The sequence below is a fragment of the Triturus cristatus genome, chromosome 4_1 (genome assembly GCF_964204655.1).
Source record: "Triturus cristatus chromosome 4_1, aTriCri1.1, whole genome shotgun sequence".
NCBI lineage: Eukaryota > Metazoa > Chordata > Amphibia > Caudata > Salamandridae > Triturus > Triturus cristatus.
In genome coordinates, this window is record NC_140585.1 from 815,898,410 (window position 1) to 815,917,281 (window position 18,872).

Consider the following 18,872-nt stretch of genomic DNA (forward strand, 5'->3'; position numbering starts at 1 on the left):
GGAGCGGGTCCCCGCAGGCAGGCAGGCAGGGTCCCCCAGCGAGGCCACCACCACACACAGAAGCGCCGTAATCCCACTCGCGATGACGGCAAGGGGACTCAAAAGCGAAAGTGAAAGTGTGGGGTACGCGACTCGCCAGGCCCGGCCCGCCGTTGTTATTCACTTCGCCACTGGGTCACCCCCAAACTCGAGTCCGGGGTCAGGAGAGAAGAAGGCCGCAAACTTCAGTCGATGCTCACCCCGGCCCCCGGGGTCCGATTCAAAAACGGAAAACGGGTACCACCTCGGCTCAGGTTCACCGACACAGTCCCCTCAACCGATTCAGGATGATGACAGGATAAACGTAGGAGGTTGCGGAGGTCCTCGGGAGCCTCGCACCTACGCGGCCATCTTGGTTGCGCGCTAGGCTCCTCCCCCCTATGTGTATTTTTAAGGCTGCATGCTTTACTCATAAACAAATTCACTGGCAACCTGAAAAAAAAAACTGAAATACACTGGGATTTGCACCTACATGGTTTAGCCCATATCTCCATTGGTTAAAATAATTAGGGCCATATTTATGTATGGGTTGCATCACTTTTGCACCATGCAGCAGGGTGCATGGGTGACACGACTCTAAAATGCAATATTCCCAGCCATGCAAGGCCACCTTGCATGGCACTGAGGGGTTTGATAAATCCAGAGTACCGCATCGCAGCCCAAATCGCTATGTTGCGGTACTCTGCCCCAGGGAAGCATTCCATTGGTGGTGCGTGGATGTTCCCATGCAACAGCCATGGATTTTAATGCATTCCCAGATTTACCATTACTGGTAGGCTTGGGAATGTGCCAAAATGCTATGCCTTTCCAGGAAAGGTGTAACCAGGAGAAATGTATTTTTTTCTCTTTCTATGTCTGCTGCATTATAAAGCACATAAGGACTACAGGGGCCACAAGGACAAGGCAGTAGATGAAGGGAGGTGAGGTAATTCAGGTTTCCGATCCCGTTCGTATTGAGCCACCATTTTGTGTCTTTCCGCCATTTTGTGTTGCCCTTACTCAGGCAGCACGGTGAACGAGGTGTTGTTTTCCCTCTTCCTACTGCAACGTGTCAAATAACCTCCTGCCTCTGTTTAAAGCTGGTGTCAGGGTCCGGCCGACTCCACTAATCCTCATCTGGTTTGACTGATCCCTGTTTCAACTATCTGTTGGTTCGCACCATTCTTTCCTGACTTTACCTTATCCTCTGGCCTTCGCTATTCTTTACTCGTATTCTCTCATTTCACAACTGTCCTCCGGGGCATACAAATGTGTCCTGCCACCTGCAAGTCGACTTATAAACACTACCACTGATTAACTTGTGGGGAAGGGTGACAAACACAGTTGGAAGAGAGGCTTATTTGAGTTACTTCATATCTTGTTTTCACATTCTTCTCATTGGTTAACCCTGTATGTATTGGGAGTGTTCTTTGTGAATATGTGTGTTATAAAAGATTGTGCGCCATGAAGTAAAGTGGCAGTCTACTAAGAACATACCGAGGGTACTTCTGGGACAACTGTATTTAGCTGCAGCTAATAAACCAAACCTTCTACGCCTAACGGAGTGTCCCGTGTCTCTGTTCGACAAAGCAGGTGAACTCAGGAGATTAAGGCGTACCCTGCGCCGCCAGGCCCATAAGGTCCCGGTTCTTCAATTGGCGCCCAACATTGGGCGGCTTCAGAGGTAGCAGTTCTGACCGAGGATCGTGACGAGCCCCGCAAGAAAATTCTGGAGGAATCGCGAACCACGTCAAGCGACCCCTGTATGTCGAAGTGGTCCGAAGGTCTTTTGCAGCGCGGTTTCTCCTTTCTGACGGCTGCTGATGACTGCTGCCCTGACTGCCGCCCTGCTTTGGTCCCTTTTTATGATGTTTAGTATCGCGAGACATTAGACGGGCCTCTGTTGGCGTAAGAAGACACTTAGTTAAGTATTGGTGGGTAGCTCCCACTATTTTGTTGTGATTTGGGTCTTTGATTTGGCTATTGCAAAAGCCGAAGCCGAGGGGTGAGTACGTTTGTGCTGTATTATTTTATTTAACCCCTTGATGTTTGTGAACAGTCCAGTGAAATAACGATGCGTGGTCTGAGTAAGTTTAGGAAGTTCTGTTGCTTTGGTTGTAATAGGGATTCCCGGCTGGAGGACTCTTGTCCGATTCCTCCGGTTGGAACTCCCACATATGAGCTTTATTCAAAACATGGTGTCGGCCCCATTGCCTTTAATAAGGCATGGATCCGATACACGAAGAACAATGGCATTCTACAGTGGCCACAAAATGGTAGTTTTGAGCCTGACATATTAGACAATTTGGAAGCGATATTGTTCAAAAGACAAGCCCGGCCGGCAATGTTTAACTCTTTCCGACTCTGGCGTAAGGAAGCCAAACAGAAAGAAATTAAGCAGGCAAAACGAGATAAGAAAGCACAAAATATGACGATTATACAGGCTGCCCAGCAGTTTAAAGATAATGAGATTGATAATGCAATGGAAATTTCAGAGGGACAGCATCGTATTGCAATAGATAGATGCTATCCGGTGTTGCCTAATTCCCCTTCTGATAAAAGTAAGGATCTGGAGGAAGACCCTTTGATGTCTCACCTATTGAGATTGCCTCCACCGTATGTATAAGGTGCTAATGCACCCCCGTTGTTACAACCTGTTCAGTTGCCTGTTGTCCCCCCACCTGTTCCGGTTCTTCCACATTTGCCCCTTCCGGTATTGCCACTTCCACCTCTCGTGCCACCGATTCCTTTGTCTCCATCTCCTGAACATCAATCGTCTTTGCCTTCGGCTCCCCTTATAACTGCCAGATCCTCTCCTGTATCGCCTAATACCTTGTCCCCTGTCCTTATGTCTGATTCTCCTACTGTGTGCAAACGAATAACAGATACTGTCTCTGGTTTTTTGTCCCCTTTCTTTGGGACTCTGAACATGTCTCTGGCTTTTTCTCGAAGACAGTCTCGTAGTCAACTTCCAGGTTCCGACGAACGGGTGGTGTTGGACTCTCTCGCTCGCAAATGGATCGAGAAGGGTCCCCAGTATAGTGTGAAAGATATCATGATCATCTTTCATCAGTGGGATGCGCCCACGCAGAGATATGTATTTAATGTTATGTGTGACACTCTCGCTAAAGGATGGGAGGATATGGATTTGGGTTTACTTCCCCAGGGTCTGTTGGATGTTCAGGCTAATTTCGATAAAGGACTCATTGTGGGTTCTAAGGGTGAGGACGCCGTAAGGACACTTGTTACTTTTAGGTCCTTATTTTCTTCACAAACTTTTCTTGATTCTGATCCTGCTGTTCGGCAGACATTGAAACATTACCCAATGAGAGAGGTTCCTCCGATATGGAGGGAAGAGGTTGCGCAAGCAGGTAATAATCCGGCTATTCCCGCTCACTTCCAGCGTATATGGGTACATGTGCCCTGGAAGAGATCTGATGTTTTGGCCCTCAAACAATCTTTACCGGATCCCCGTAAAAGCCCTGCTGGTTACTATAAAGAATTGTCCCAGACTGTTGATGCCTGTATTATGAATTTGGCCGATATTGACATGTTGATGGGAAATGTAGTCCCACAAGCGTTATGGGCTCGGATTCGTAGAGAGGATCACGTTCAAGAATTGGGTGGTACATGGAATGCTATAACTGCCTCGGATAGAGCACAAGTGGGTGGTGCTAAGCCTGATGTTTTGATCACAGAACTCCCTGGTAGGATTATTACTTTAATGAAAACAATGATGCCCGCCTTACGAGTTAATTGGGATAAATTAGCTGCGTGTAGACAGAAGAAAGATGAGAGTGTCTCCGATTTCTTCACTCGTTTTGAGGAACCGTTTATTGATCACAGTGGTCAGGATATCACTACGGAGGGTGGACAGCGATTATTTGTAGATAAATTCGTATTTAATTTGCTCCCCGAGTTGTCACATAAGTTAAAAAAGACTCTGAAAGTTCATGGGCTGTTTCTTCTTCTGCTCAGATATTGGCTACTGCTCAATATTACGAAAACAGGGACAAAGAGGAAAAAGACAAGCAAGAGAAGAAGACTAAAGAATTAAAATGAAGGTTCTTCTGCAACAAGCTTATCCTCCTCGCTCTGCTCAGCGCCAGTTTCAACAGCCTCCCCAATTTCAGAGGGTGTTTCAAAAGCCTGAGCCCTATATTCCGCGGCCTTTGTTAGGTCCTAACCAATGCGCCTATTGTAGGGAGGAAGGTCATTTTAAGAATAGCTGCCCGGTTTTATTACAGCGTAATGGAGGACTATCTACTCCACGAGGTCGTGGTAGTTCCCAATTAGCGCCCAGGGGTAGAGGTCGAGGTATGTGCCCCAGACACAGCTTTCCCTTCCACCTCCACATTCTATGAACTACTTGGATCAGCAAAATACTCAGTCTACACAGTAGTAAAATGATGATTACTATGTTGAAGGTGAGAATGACGGTCTTTACGCTAACTAGGACAGCCATAGACAAAGTGAGGGAGTTGTATCGATTCCAGTAGATCAGAATGGGCCTTATGTTAATGTCACTACAATGGGTGTTTCAGAGCCATTTCTTTTAGATACTGGTGCGATGAGAAGTTCTATTATTCACTCCAAACTCCCTGGGGCACCTTTGTCTGGCTTAACAAACGTATCCGTAGGATTTTCTGGCGCCCCATTTCATAGCCCGGTCTCTTGTCCTCTGCCTATTTCAATTGGTTCTTATGATTTGGAAGCTCCGCTTCTTTTAACAACTGGTTGCGGCGAAAATCTGTTGGGTTTGGATTTATTGAAAAGATTGCATGCAACGATATATTGTTCTCCTTCTGGTGTGCATCTCGTTTTGGGGCAGAAACTTCTCCAATGTACTTGTCTAAAGATCAATTTCCACCTGAATTGCTCTCTCTCCCTGCAACACTTTGGGCTATGGGTCCAAATGATGTTGGTTGTCTTGAGATCCCACCCTATGTTGTTACCCTCAAGCCCAATGCTAAATTGCCACGCATCCCTCAATACAAAATTCCCAATGATGGTGAAAGAGCACTTTTTGCTATTATTTATGGTTTGGTTCAGAAGGGTGTGGTCGAGGAGACGAGGGGAAATGTATGCAATAGTCCTGTTCTCCCGGTTCTTAAACGCACTGATCCTTCTCAGCCTCCTGTTTATCGCTTTGTTATTGATCTCCGGGAGGTTAATAAAATTGTTGTACCGCAGTTTCCTGTTGTTCCAGATATCACTGCCCTGTTAACTATGATACCTGGCTCGGCAGCTTGGTTTTCTGTTATTGATCTGAAAAATGCTTTCTTCAGCATCCCCATTGCTGAAGAGAGTAGGGATATTTTTGGCTTCTCTTTAGGAGGCCGAAGTTTCCGATTCAAGCGCGCACCCCAAGGCTATTGTGAAAGTCCCTCCATCTATAGCCAAGCTCTGAAGTGCCAGCTTGATGCTTTTCCTTTGCCGCCAGGTGCTACCCTTATTCAGTATGTGGATGATTTATTGATTGCTGCTGATTCAGAGGATATTTGCAAGAACGTGACTATTGCACTATTGCGTCACTTGTCTGACCTTCACCATAAGGTTTCACCTTCTAAATTACAATATGCCCGCCAAGAGGTTACCTATTTAGGTCATCTCTTGTCGAACGAGGGAAGGCGACTGACCCCAGAACGTATTCAAGCAATTGCACAAATGTCTGTGCCATCCACACAAAGAGAAGTGCGTGCCTTTCTGGGCATTACCTCTTATTGTAGATAATGGATTCCAAATGTTTCTTTGTTGGCTAAACCTTTGTTGGCACTCACTTTGAAAGACACACCCCAACCCCTTCCTTGGACTGACAAATGTCAGAAGAGTTTTTCTGATTTACGTGCTGCCCTGTGCTCTGCTCCTGTGTTGGGTACTCCGGATTACAGTAAGCTCTTCACGCTCTATGTCCATGAAAGAGAGGGTTGTGCGTTGTCAGTCTTAACACAACGATTTGGAGACAAGCAGCGGCCATGTGCCTACTTTTCGGCTACATTAGATCCAGTAGCCAAGGCATTGCCTAGTTGTCTTAAAGCTACAGCAGCAGCAGCAATTTCTATTCGTCAATCTGCTGGAGTGGTGCTTGATAACACTCTTATTGTCATGGTACCACATGCAGTGGATACCTTGCTGAGCAGGACGAAAACGCAGCATCTTACAAGTGCTCGCTTGTCTGGGTATGAGCTGACGCTCTTGGCTAATCATGTGCACATCAAACGATGTAACACTTTAAATCCAGCCACATTGTTACCTCTCCCAGAAGAGAAAGATATTCAGGAACAACATGATTGTTTTCTCCGTACTGAAGAGGAGACAAAAGGTAGGATTGATTTGAAAGATACACCACTAATGGACCCGGATGGGATTCTATGGGTGGATGGTTCTTGTTTTAAACTCCCTAATGGTGAAACAACTTCAGCTTATGCTGTTATCACCTTGCATACAATCGTGGTGACAGCACGCATCAGACATAATTCAGCTCAGGCGGCTGAACTGATAGCTTTGACCAGAGCGTGTGTGTTATCTAAGGGGAAGAGAGTGAATGTATATACCGACAGCCAGTATGCGTTTGGTGTGGCACATAGTTTTGGTCGTTTGTGGAAGAAAAGAGGATTCTTTATCTCCCACTGTACTAAAATACAGCATGGTCAGTTGGTAACTGATCTTCTTGAGTCACTTGCTTTGCCTACCCAGATATCAATCATAAAGTGTAGTGCGCACAAGAGGATTACTGATGATGTTGGTCGCGGGAATGCTTTTGCGGATGAGATAGCGAAAGAAACAGCCAGAGATGCTATGATGCGCATGTATGTTGTGGGCCCTGCAAATTGGGTCAAGGAAAAAGGAATGTGTGAGGATACAATATAAAGTGTGAGATCGATTCAAGGAGAGGCTACAGAGAAAGAGTTGAGTAAGTGGAAAGAGAGTACAGGAATGTTAGACGCGATGGGATGTTGGATAGAATTGTCAGAACATCAGGGTTGGCTGTTACCAGATGCCTGTGTACTGCCTGTAGTTGCTATGGCACATGGTCCAGCCCACATCAGTGCGAAAGGAATATGTAAGCTTCTGGCTCCAGTGTGGCTGAACGAATGGATTCCAAAATGTGCAGATAATTTAGTGAAGCATTGTATCGTTTGCCTAATGCATAATCCAGGAAAGGGAACCCCAACTCCAGCAGGTCATTTTGCTCCCCCAACATATCCTTTTGAGGTGTTGCAAATTGATTATATTCACATGGAACGATGCAACAATCTCAAATATGTTTTGGTGGTGGTGTGTGCCTTCTCGAGATGGATAGAGGCCTACCCTCTGAAAGACAACACTGCTTTGTCCACTGCCAAAGTTCTTCTGAAAGAGTTCTTCCCTAGGTTTGGTTTGCCACGCATTGTCTGGAGTGACAATGGAAGTGAATTTGTGGGCCAAATTATGAAAAAGGTGTGTGCCGGTCTTGGTATTCGGCAGAAATTCCATGCGGCGAACCATCCCCAATCAGTGGGTTTGGTAGAGTGCTATAACGGCACTCTCAAACTTAAGCTTGCAAAGGTACAGGCTAGCACGGGACTTGCCTGACCCGATGCTTTACCTTTGGCTCTCCTATCCACTAGAACAGCTATACATTCTCGTTTGGGACTCAGCCCATACGAGGTTGTTTTTGGGCGCCCGGCTAATGTTTGGGGAGTCGCTCGCCCTAAAAAGTATTCTGACATACAGTATCCAATGCTGATTGACTACTTGCATGACCTCACCACTAAATTACGTGTTCCCCACCAACAGGTTCAAAACGCTTTACCAGAGGCCTCTACAGACCCAGGTCATTCTATCCAACCGGGAGACTGGGTCTGTGTGAACATTTTTCAGAGGACAAGGAATTTGGAACCTCGTTGGAGGGCGCCTCGACAAGTTCTTCTGGTGACACGTACAGCAGTGAAAGTCGAAGGGAAAAAGAACTGGATCCATGGCGTGCACTGCAAAAAGGTGCCCTTGCCCTTGTCTTTTGACCAGAGGGTCCGTAAGGGTGTAGGTGATTTTGAAGGCGAAAGGGTCCCTCGGTTTGTACCTTTCAGTAGTGCACACCTAGATGGAGCTCGGTCAGAGAAAGAAGATGACGACGTTTTACAAGAAGCCGTACCGCCACATCTCCGATTGAACACTACAGATCCACAGACACTATTTCAGGACCAAACTGTACTGAACAGAACTCGATATAATTTAAGGCCTAGACTGGTAAAGGACACCTGAGATTTTCATCTCTTTCGTGACATGTATCATCTGTCCAGGTTGCAGGGTCACGGTAGGAGTCTTGGTTCGTGACCTGTATAGTGGCTAGGCCCCCAGGACTTGCAGTGTCATAGGACGGCTAATAATCACAGCCAAGTGAGTAAGGAAGATTGCCGTGAGCAACAATTTTAGAGGATGGATGTCAAATTGGGAAACAATAATAAGAAGGAAGAGATGAGAAAGAAATATTGTAAATTAGTGTACAGTCAATGTGGCATAACATTGTGTGTTCTTATGTTTTCTAGTATCTTATTGGCTTGTGCAGGTTGGATTGTTCATGCTATGCAGCACAAATCTGTCCCTACTTCTATTTCCTTGCCTCTTCATTCTACTATCTCCCCACATCAATTATATACGCTTCCCCAACATGAACTAATCAGGAGAACAGAATATTTTAACAAATCATTTGTCCAGTTGTTGCATCAACACCAATTAGTAGTCAACACAACCGACTGTTGGGTGTGTGGACTTATGCCTCATACCACAGACAAAGGGATGCCATATTTAGCCCTTCCAAGGTTCCGCTTGGGCCTATTTTGTGATGTTTTCAAATGCATATCAGAACCGATTTAGACGTCCAGTTGGTTCATATGGTAGTGGGCAAGATTTTAGTCATAGTTCTCTGATGAAAGGAATAGTGGCTATGGCTAGAATTATGGAGAATAGTAGGGTTCCTATTGATGAGAAACGGGCATACGATGGTTGGAATGTGACTCGTTACGCTACTAGCCTTACAGATAGAGTTAAACAGGGAAAATCTCCACCAATTTGGACTGTGCCTTATCGGGGTAACTTTTGTTTACAAATGAATGGCCAGACTACTGACACTGGACAAGGAAAGAGTTTTTGTTCCCATACATACATTCACACATCTCAGAATTCACCACCGTTAGTGCCATCCCAGGGCACATATTTTGTCTGCCACGATAGAGCCTACACGTGGCTACCGACGGATTTTTCAGGAACGTGCTATATAGCCTTTCTTCTCCCCCTACATACACTGCTCCTTCGGGACATCACAGAAACAGATATGGCAGAGGGATTATCGATTCTAAAGACACGGCAGGACAAGAGGGTGGTGATTTCCTTAAAGGATTTCTCCCTTTTTGGGGCCCAATGGCCAACAGTAGAAACATGAGACAATTGGTTCATGTTGTTGAGACTACCATAGATGTCACTGTGGGAGCCTTGAGTAATCTCACAGCTGAACTTCAGGCAGATCGTTTCATGACATTGCAGAACCGGATTGCTCTGGATGTTATTCTTGCGGATCGTGGTGGATTCTGTAAATTGATCGGATCTAGCTGTTGCATTTATATACCTGACGACGCCCCTACGGTATACCAAGCCATCTCCAAATTACATGTGATCTCCGAGTCGATTCATCAGGACGAAGGAGATTGGTCTTTATTGGAATGGTTTTGGGGATTACTGTCCAAATGGGGATGGAAGGTATTAACATTCCTTGGAGTGGTTTTGGCCATCATTTTTTCCTGTTGTCTCTGTATGCAGTGTGGCCCCGCCATCTGTGGTCCTTGTGCCACTATGTGTGTCCCAAGGCCTGTGCCACGGAAGACGGAGAGTATTAAAATGATGTTGCAGCAACAGCTTGATGACCTCATGGCCATTGACGTCGACTCAGATTAAAATGAGTCTGTGTGTCTTGCCTGAGTAATGGCAAAAGGAGGGTCTGAGGTAATTCAGGTTTCCGATCCCGTTCGTATTGAGCCACCATTTTGTGTCTTTCCGCCATTTTGTGTTGCCCTCACTCAGGCAGCACGGTGAACGAGGTGTTATTTTCCCTCTTCCTACTGCAACGTGTCAAATAACCTCCTGCCTCTGTTTAAAGCTGGTGTCAGGGTCCGGCCGACTCCACTAATCCTCGTCTGGTTTGACTGATCCCTGTTTCAACTATCTGTTGGTTCGCACCATTCTTTCCTGACTTTATCTTATCCTCTGGCCTTCGCTATTCTTTACTCGTATTCTCTCATTTCACAACTGTCCTCCGGGGCATACAAATGTGTCCTGCCACCTGCAAGTCGACTTATAAACACTACCATTGATTAACTTGTGGGGAAGGGTGACAAACACAGTTGGAAGAGAGGCTTATTTGAGTTACTTAATATCTTGTTTTCACATTCTTCTCATTGGTTAACCCTGTATGTATTGGGAGTGTTCTTTGTGAATATGTGTGTTATAAAAGATTGTGCGCCATGAAGTAAAGTGGCAGTCTACTAAGAACATACCGAGGGTACTTCTGGGACAACTGTATTTAGCTGCAGCTAATAAACCAAACCTTCTACACCTAACGGAGTGTCCCGTGTCTCTGTTGGACAAAGCAGGTGAACTCAGGAGAATAAGGCGTACCCTGCGCCGCCAGGCCCATAAGGTCCCGGTTCTTCAGAGGTGGGAGTGAACAGCATACTACTGCACATGTGAAATGACAGGAACATCCCACAAATGTCAACTATGAGGAGTAGATAGGATATAGGACCTAATGCAAACAAAGCATTTTCAGATTAGTTTCGGCTTTCAAGGTCTATAGCTTTAAGACTGATTTCCAGGACTTCTATGCACCTGCAACACAATTCTGGTTGGTATGGGCTCATAATGCCCAGGATGACTACAATATGGAACCAATGGCCAGCATCATGCCAGCAGTGGCATATTTTAAATGCTTAAAATATGGCAAAAATAATCATGAGTATGTAGGCCAGCATTATGCCAGGGACAGGTCCCTTATCTTCAAGGATGTTCAAAATAAACCAAAGAAGGGCAGTTTTGAGCATGGGATGGGTGCCATCAAGACAAGGATGCCTGCAGTTTGCAATGAAGGATTGCTAATATGCCACTGACAACACCTTCATGCAAGATATGGATCCAGATGCCATGGTGGGTGACTGCATGCCAGGAGGTCATGAGATATCAGAAGTCTGGTGACCACACTACAAGTAAAGAGGGGTGCCACGCTGTGCTGACTCCCTCTATCACACGCACACAAACAGACATGTGCATGTAGACAAGCATGCACCTTCATGGATACAAACATAACATCTGCACCACTCAGCCTTCATAGCAAATTTTTTTACCTTTTCGTCTCTGTTCCAATGTGTCACCATTCTGCAGCTTACACTGTATTCCTCACCTCGTCCTGGAATGCTGGTTACCTTCTTTCAAGTCAAATGTAACCTTGGTGGAAGTAGCCCACTGAACACCATGCCCTTTGCATTGCAGCCCCTGACCCTGCAACCTACTTACATTCTGGTAAAGGCAGTAGAGAGGAGAGTCACTGCAGACAGAGGCATAATCCCCATGTAACTATGCTGATAGTACCCACTTCTTTAAGAGCTGTAAGAAGATTACAACATCAAATCACAAGTAGAAAATGAATATTTTACAGCCAGTATGAGATGACATTTAGCATATCATCTGAATATACAACAGCATTAAAGCTGACCAGACACAAGAACATTCTTGTATATAAAGTTATCGCATTAAAAGATTTTTTGGTATTGGGAGCTGTTATATTCCCTTGTTGCACAGAGTAAAACACACTTGTAGTACTAGCTTCTTCAAACCTGGTATAACTTACCAAAGATAAGTAACTACTGTATAAACTTATCACACTAACCCACTGATAGCCATATTGGCTTTGGTGTGCAAAGCAGAAGAATTTTAAAATAGGTACCTTGATGCTTAAACCCATTAGGGCATCATGTCCATTCTACCAAAGAATCATTTTACTCAATACTTTTCGTGCCGTTGACTCAAGTGAGCTGCAAAGGGTCTACCACTGCTTCCCAAATTTAAGAGAACCACAATTAATGATGGGGCAATCGCTGGCATTGGAGTAAAAACCTGTAAGAAATCCTTTGGTATGGGAAGACTGCAGGAGAAAATGTTGTCTTGCCAGAAGCATTTGAAATACCATTGCTATAACTCGAGGAACCAGATCTTACAGTTAACAGAATTAGAAGTTAACCAATTAAACTTATCTTAAGAAACTGAGTTATAATTTGAGGAGGGTGAGAGCTTCTCTCAAATAATAAACACAATTCTTGTGAGATTGAACCTCACAAGTCACTAAATAAACCTGTGCTTATTCCCTCTGGTAGGATGGAGTTTATGATCATTTCTGAGACGAAGAGCACAGAGACTCTGTATTTTCACCTGGAGTCCAGTTATTGCAGTTTGCGGGTCAGAGGAGTACACTCTGCTACCAGTCAAGGCTCCAGGACCTGGGAAGGTACCTCTTGATGGTCAGGACTCAATCCAGTAGCAGGATTCAGGCAGGTATAATTGGTGCTGGTTAGCTAGGAGTTGCACGGAAGGCCTCTAGAAGCTTGTGGGGTCTCAGTAGCTCAAACAAGAGTTCACCCCACTGACCCTAGGATCCACTTCTGGGTTTCAAGGCTCAAGGCAATCAAGTACAGTTTTTCTTCTTGAGATACAAGTCCAGTCCTTCTTCTGAATTTTCTACAGGTCCAGGAGTGTTCTGGTGAGAGCTGCTTCAGAAGTCAGGACGTGGGTGGACGCAACCCTCGGGCTACCTTTTGAATCTCAGAAAGGGCTGAATACAACCCCCAGGCTATACTGCTCAGGAGAAGGACACCCTCCTCACTCCCTAGCCCATTTTTCCCTTGTCTGGAAGAAATAGACATCACACCACAGGAGAGCCAATAGCAGTCATGTGATGCTGAACACTGGCAGAAAGGCACATTTGATTTAGGCAGAAAATAGGCCAACTTTCTAAAAGTAGCATTTTCAGAATAGTAACTTAAAATTTGATTTTACCATAAAAGAGGATTTTAAATTAGAATTCATATGAGTCACAAACATATTTCCCAACCCCCTAACTGAAGTTAGCCCCTATTAAGTGTAATAAGGTAATCCAGCATTAGTCTATGAGAAAGTTAGCCTTTCTACATTGAAAAATGAGTTTTTCACTGATAGGACATGTATTACTCAGGCAAACATGTCCTACCTTTTAAATACCAGACACCCTGCCTTATGAGTTTTTAGGTCCTACCCCAGTGGTGATGTATGGTAATACAAAGGAAGGTTTAGGCCTAGCAAAAAGTTTATTTTGCCAGGTTGAAATGGTGGTTTGAAACTACAGGCTGGGGTGCCAGGCCTAAAACATGTTTTACAATGTTACTTTAGTGGGTGGTATAATGAGTGCTGCAACTTACTCTTCCTGGGTACATCGAGTACCATGTATAAATAATGTTGCTTAGTTTAGAAGGGCGAGCACTTTACCACTAGACAGTGTCCTAAATGTAAACAAAAAGGGGTTCATCAAAGGAAGGCAAAAATCCTGCAGAAAGGGCCAGGTTCAACACTTATCAACAAGGATGTAAGGTCAGAGTTTAATGAGGGTGAGGTTGGAGAGACAAGGAAGGAGGAGGAAGAGCAATACAGGATAGGTAGTTGATGTAGTTGATGTTCATTTAGTCCATTTTAGCAGTTGACTCTCAAACATTAAAATACTGTTTAAAAAGGATTGTTTTTAGTTTTTCCTGAAACAGCCTAAATATTCTTCATGTTTGACTTTTTCTTGAGAGGGGTAGGGGCAAAGGGTCTCTGTGTGGCTATGAGGACTTTAAATGTCTTGCAATCCGACAGAGTGATGGTTTTCTCCTTAGTTTTCTTTCCTCACTAGTTATATGGAGTAAGGAGTGAAGCTAGGATAGCTGGCCTGGTTTAAGGATGTTACGGTATAGGCAAGCTAGTTTAACTTTAATCCTTGTCAGTATAGATGTTTCAGAATGCAGGAGATATGAACAAATTTCACGGTGTGTTGTTACTCAAGAAGCTGCATGAAGGAGGACCTTTAGTGTGGCCAGGAAGCTTTTTGTGGCTCCTCTAAAAAGAGTTTCCATAGTCTATTTTTAAGAGGACAGTAGCTAACACAGTGTACCTACAGTCTGTTTATGTGAGAATAGGTATGAAATGTTTGAGAGAGGTAAGAGGTGCTCAAGCTGATTTGAATGGGTAATTGATATGAGAACTCATGCCTATATTTGAGTTAATTTAGAGTCCAAAGCATTTAAGCTCTAGCTTGAAATACATTGTGTAGGAGAGTAGGATCTGCCTCTTATGTTGCCCCCACTTTTTTTCTGATGTTAACACTGGTTTCTGGCTATAATCTGGCTGGGACCCTGCTAATCAGGGCCCCAGCCTCTCTGTTCTCTCTAAACAACATGGAGTGCATATTAGATGCACTCGTGATTGGATACTGTGGTACCTTATGAGCCCCTAGTATATGGTACCTTAGGTACCATGGGCATAGGTGCTTCACAGGCCTACCAGGGGCTGAAGCATGTATTATGCCACCCCTAGGAAGCAGACTAAATCTGACACCACAGGCCTGCTACTGCAGCCTGGGTGAGGTAGTGTTAACACTCCTCACTGAGATATAGGTTCACTATATCTCTCCCTGCACACACATATAAAGCTATCAGTCACCCCTAAGGCAGGCCCTATCAATCCTGAGGGCAGGGTGCTTGGTTTCCACGTGAGGGGGTGCCTCTGCCTGAGCAGGGCCCCTCTGTAGCTCTCAGAGTCCATTCTCTGGGGCTGTTTGTGAATGTGGACAAACCATATACTCTTAAGTGCATTATAACCTTGCGATAAATTCTAACTCTGGGATGGCTGCATCAAAACATGTTGTGTTTGGTGTCAAACGCTTTGGAATCATACCCCCACACCAGTAACTGGTGTGGGAGTATGATCCCACCCTTCTAGAGGGATAGACATGTACCCACTGTGGAAACACGGTAGAATCCTGAAGAGCCCTGGCATCACAAAATGGATGCCACCAGTCACAGACACTGGGCTGCCCTCCTGCTGCTGACGGAAACTCGCAGTGGAGGAGGCCCAACAATAGGCATCCTGTCACAGGGAGGTGTAACCACCTCCCAGACAGGGTTTAGTGTATTGGGGCTGGGTGGGTGCACTCTTAGAGTGCTTTGATTCCTGCACTGGGGGAGCAGTAGGCTCCTCTGTGCATACACCAGTTCAAACCGGCTCAGGGGCTTGCCCCTGCCAAGTGACTTTGAACACTGTCCCCTCTGCTTTCAGGTCTTCCTTCTTCTGAATCCAGGCGTGGATTCCACCGGACACTTCTTCACAAGCAGCAAGTCTTCTCTGGCTCCCATTGAAAACGACGCCGCAACCCGACACCAAAAGACACCGATGCACCCGGCTTCCCTGGGTGAGGTAACTCCAGCACTACGGTTCTCCTGTGGGTGTTGGCTCTAGAACTCCTTACCCTGTACGTGACTTGCTTGTAGACTCTCCCGAAGTATCCTTAAACTCTAAATTTCCAATCGCAACTTGCTCCATTGAAGTCAATTGGGATCCGCGGCTGTATTCTCACACTGCATGCGTCTCCCGTGGGTCCTTTACTTACCTGCCTTGGGTGGATTAGTGAGGCCCCAGCACTTCTGAAGGCCCTATGCCTTATCCCTTCTCAAGTCGTTATTCTTAAGTCTCTTTTTTAGTATATGGTCTGGTATGCCCCTAGGGCCCCAGCCATATTTGTGCTTAACGTGAAATGTTGATTTGTGCATATGTTCCTGACTTTTAATCTCATAAAGAGATTAGCAGAGAGTTGTTAGTAATAAATACAAATATATTTTAGATATATACCTGTGTGGTGTCCTTTCATTTAGTAATTCAAGAGATTATAAGGTAAAACAAGCTGCTTTACATTCCTCTAAAGACTTAGCCTGAAGGCTACTCTCCACAGCTACCACTAGGATGGCTTTCTTTAAAAAGGTTGTCTTAAACCTATTACCATAAGAGTCGAATTGTAATGGTGCAAGGTGGCCACTTTAACTAGTGACCAGCATTCACCGGGCCAACTTCTCACACATTTGCAATCCTTCAGCTTTTAATTCAGTTAGGCACTTTGTGTAATTTTAAGGGGTTAAGTCTCCACTGAGCAAGATGAATTCTGTTTTCTCTGAATTTAACTGCAGAAAATTTGCTAGCCTCCATTTTATAATATTTGAAAGGGTATTTTTAATGGTGCTGACATTGTTGAAGTCTGACACTTTGATTTAAAGGTTTGTGTCATCCCCGTATTGGTGTATAAATCAATCAATCAATCAATCTGGGTTCTTATAGAGCACGACTACTCAACCATGCCCTCAGGTCACTGGGAGATTCTGCAATTCATTCGAAGAGACATGTCTTGATGCTCTTCTTGAATTGAGGCAGTGATGGTGATTGCCTGAGGTGCAGAGGTAGGGAGTTTCAGGTCTTCACAGCGAGGTAGGAGAAGGACCTTCCTCCAGCCGATGACTTGTGGATCAGTGGAATAATGGTCAGGGCCAGGTGGGCAGAGCAGAGGTGTCTGGTCGGTGTGTAGAAGGAGAGATGGTGGTTGAGGTATTCAGGTACGGTGTTGTGCAGGGCTTTGTAGGTGCATGTGAGAAGCTTGAAGGTGATTCTTTTGTTGATCGGGAGCCAGTGGAGGTCACTCAGGTGATCGATAATGTGGTTTCGGTGGGGGATGTCCAAGATAAGTCTGGCGGAGGCATTCTGGATGTGCTGCAATTTCTTTTGGAGTTTTTTGGTCGTGCTGGCATAGTGTTCAAGCTTGCTGCTGACAAGTGCCTGGGTGACAGTTCTCCTGGACTCGGTGGGGATCCATTTGAAGATCTTTTTGAGTAGGCAGAGCATGTGGAAGCAGTAGGATGATACAGCGTTGATTTGCCAGTTCATAGAGACCGAGGAGTCAAGGATAATGCTGAGGTTGCATGTGTGGTCAGTACGTGGAAGGGGTCCGAGTGCTGCTTGCCACCAGGAGTCGTCTCACATGGAGGAAGTACAGCCCAGGATGAGTACTTCGGTTTTGTCAGAGTTAAGTTAAGAGATAAATGCCTCAGGGTCTTTCATCAAGGATCCAAGCGGTTCCATGTACAGGCGGAATAGTGAAGGAAGCAGAATTGAACTTTCTGGTATACCCTAAGGGACTGGGAGGGTTTCAGAGTTACATTTTACTAATTGTTTTTTGTTTTTCAGGTAAGAAGAAAGTCATGTAGGTACATAATCTGTGAAAACGCATGCAATTTTTGAAAGTTTTAAAGTTAAGGGAGGACACTGTTTTTTTTATATTATTTGTTTTAGGCTGTAGATAGCAGAGCTTACTAATGAGCAGTGCTGGAGTCAGATTTATGACCCATGGGACAGAAGTGATGAACTGAAGCATATTTAACTCTTAAATAAGTCCTTTAAGACTTAATATTGAAGTGTGAGAACAAAATGATATTTCTGAATGCTTTTAAATGGTAGAAAATTAAATGAAAAGTTGCCTTAATGATTGGGTTAACTGTTCATTTTAATTTTCTCCAATTTCAATTAAGCCAATTACTTCTGGAGGTATTCACCCACTGGTATTGGGATCTTCCATGCTTTACCCACATCGTGCCCACTTGTAATTGGACCATAGTTTTGCATTGTAAATGGATAGATAACCTGCTTGGGCCTGGTCTCATGCATGCAATATAAAATGCATTTGTTCTACTCTATTTAGTTTATGCTTGTGAAAAGACTAGAGTCAGACAATAAGCAGGAGAGAGTACAGGATCAAAAAAATCTATGGCGGTCTTACTGGGGGCGGGGGAGGGATGGCAAAGCGTCATTGGTGCCATTTCCCCGACCGCAGTGATAGAGTCACTTCTTGGTGTTACCATTCACAGCATTGTACTCTGGTAAAGTGTTACATTAGGACATTAAAGGGCTTGGAAGATGCTGTTGCTGGCATGTGAAAATTAAAAATGCTGATAAATTAATATATTGTTTTAATTACCTTCTCATTTAACAAAATAGTTATAATGTCATTTGCCCTATGCTTGGTACAGGACAAGATATGTGCATTAAAACTAAGGCATCTAGTTTACATTATCAATATACTACAGTGAAGATATTACCAGCACCGTGGCATTATTTGGGCATTATTGAACCTACATGCTTGTTTCCTGCCACAACAAAAGGGGTGAACTGTGTATTTGGGGTCTGTGGTCTGCTGCTGGCATGAGAATGCTGATATACGGTAAATGGCCGTCTCTAGGCTAAAGTTTCCAGTAAAGCTGCACAGGCATTAAGAATTTTTTTCATAGCTTTTTAAGCACATAAAAACGTTTTGGTGCTAGAAATGCACTATTCTAAATTCTCATTGTGAGAAATTGGTTTGTCAGTTGAGGCGGTGGGGAAACCTTACTCTACGCACAGCCACAATCCCTGTCAGGGTGAACCACAAGAAGTCACTTAATTAACCTGTGTTTAACCCTCTGATAGCTTTACACAAAAGCAGTCAGACTTTAGAGGCAATGTGTAAAGTATTTGTGTAGCACACAAACAGTAATAAAGTGAAAACATAGCAGAAGAAAAAACCCACACCAATTTAGAAAAACAGAGTAAAATTTAATAAATTATCTGACACCAAAACACAACAATCTAATTATTAGACATGCAATTTTACAGGTTAAGGTGAAACTAGTGCTTAAAAGCACAAAGTGTCAACTGTGGTTATCTGGTCCCACTGGACCAGTACAAATTCA